The sequence below is a fragment of the Scomber japonicus genome, chromosome 15 (genome assembly GCF_027409825.1).
Source record: "Scomber japonicus isolate fScoJap1 chromosome 15, fScoJap1.pri, whole genome shotgun sequence".
Classification (NCBI taxonomy): domain Eukaryota; kingdom Metazoa; phylum Chordata; class Actinopteri; order Scombriformes; family Scombridae; genus Scomber; species Scomber japonicus.
Genome location: NC_070592.1, coordinates 695,386 through 697,885, shown reverse-complemented (window position 1 = coordinate 697,885; position 2,500 = coordinate 695,386). Strand labels below are relative to the sequence as shown.

The 2,500-nt window shown below is 51.3% G+C and overlaps 1 long non-coding RNA gene across 1 annotated transcript in view; it reads right to left on the bottom strand.

Annotated features, from left to right (window-relative positions):
* The window catches only part of LOC128374473 (uncharacterized), a 7,420-nt gene extending 5,034 nt beyond the window's left edge, over positions 1 to 2,386 (bottom strand). The window contains exon 1 of the long non-coding RNA XR_008322991.1: positions 2,282 to 2,386. This is a non-coding gene — a long non-coding RNA (uncharacterized LOC128374473). The remainder of the gene's footprint in view (positions 1 to 2,281) is intronic.
* Positions 2,387 to 2,500: the final 114 nt, after the last annotated feature.

Genomic DNA, 2,500 nt, shown 5'->3' with positions numbered 1-2,500 from the left:
TACACACAGTGCAGACACACACACAGCAGACACGCACACAGACACACAGAGCAGACACACACACAGAGCAGACACACACACAGAGCAGACACACACACAGCAGACACGCACACAGACACACAGAGCAGACACACACACACAGAGCAGACACACACAGAGCAGACACACACACAGAGCAGACACACACATACAGAGCAGACACACACACACACAGAGCACACACACACACACACAGAGCAGACACACACACACAGAGCAGACACACACACACACAGAGCAGACACACACACACACACACAGAGCAGACACACACACACAGGGCAGACACACACATAGCAGACACACACACACACAGAGCAGACACATACACAGAGCAGACACACACACACACAGAGCAGACACACACAGAGCAGACACACACACACAGAGCAGACACACACAGAGCAGACACACACAGAGCAGACACACACACACAGAGCAGACACACACAGAGCAGACACACATACACAGAGCAGACACAGAGCAGGCAGACACACACAGAGCAGACACACACACACAGAGCAGACACAGAGCAGGCAGACACACACACACATACAGAGCAGACACACACAGAGCAGACACACACAGAGCAGACACACACACAGAGCAGACACACAGACACACACAGAGCAGGCAGACACACACAGAGCAGACACACACAGAGCAGACACACACAGAGCAGACATAGAGCAGACACACACACACACAGAGCAGACACACACCAACAGAGCAGACACACACCAACAGAGCAGACACACACACAGACAGAGCAGACACACACACACAGACAGAGCACACACACACATAGCAGACACACACACACACAGAGCAGACACATACACAGAGCAGACACACACAGAGCAGACACACACACAGAGCAGACACAGAGCAGGCAGACACACACAGAGCAGACACACAAAGAGCAGACACACACAGAGCAGACACACACAGAGCAGACACACACACAGAGCAGACACACACACAGAGCAGACACACACACAGAGCAGACACACAGACACACACAGAGCAGACACACACACAGAGCAGACACATACAGAGCAGACACAGAGCAGGCAGACACACACAGAGCAGACACACACAGAGCAGACATAGAGCAGACACACACACACACAGAGCAGACACACACCAACAGAGCAGACACACACCAACAGAGCAGACACACACCAACAGAGCAGACACACACCAACAGAGCAGACACACACACAGACAGAGCAGACACACACACACAGACAGAGCACACACACACAGACAGAGCACACACACACACACACACACACACAGAGCAGACACACACACACACACACAGAGCAGACACACACATAGCAGACACACACACACACAGAGCAGACACATACACAGAGCAGACACATACACAGAGCAGACACACACACACAGAGCAGACACACACAGAGCAGACACACACAGAGCAGACACACACAGAGCAGACACACATACACAGAGCAGACACAGAGCAGGCAGACACACACAGAGCAGACACACACAGAGCAGACACACACACACAGAGCAGACACAGAGCAGGCAGACACACACACACATACAGAGCAGACACAGAGCAGGCAGACACACACAGAGCAGACACACACACACACACACAGAGCAGACACACACATAGCAGACACACACACAGAGCAGACACACACACAGAGCAGACACACAGACAAACACAGAGCAGACACAGAGCAGGCAGACACACACCAACAGAGCAGACACACACCAACAGAGCAGACACACACACAGACAGAGCAGACACACACACACAGACAGAGCAGACACACACACATCAGACACACACACACATAGCAGACACATACAGAGCAGACACAGAGCACACACACACACATACAGAGCAGACACATAGCAGACACACACACACACACAGAGCAGACACACACATAGCAGACACACACACACACACACACACAGAGCAGACACACACACAGAGCAGACACATAGACACAGACACACACACACACACACAGAGCAGACACAGAGCAGACACACACATAGCAGACACACACACACACACACACACACACACAGAGCAGACACACACAGAGAGCAGACACACATACATAGACACACACACAGAGCAGACACACACACATAGACACACACACATAGCAGACACACACACACACACACACACACACATAGCAGACACACACACAGAGCAGACACACACACACACACACACACTAACCTCAAACAGTGGGGATGTGTCAAAGCTCAAGACGTTTTGAAGGTTTTCAAGACTGTTGTCAATAATCTCAACATGATCCGACAGTTCACCCCTAAAACACAGAGAGACATACAGGTGAGACAGAGAGAGGGAGAGAGAGAGAGAGAGAGACAGAGAGAGAGAGACAGAGAGAGAGACAGAGAGAGAGAGAGAGAGAGAGAGAGAGACAGAGAGACAGAG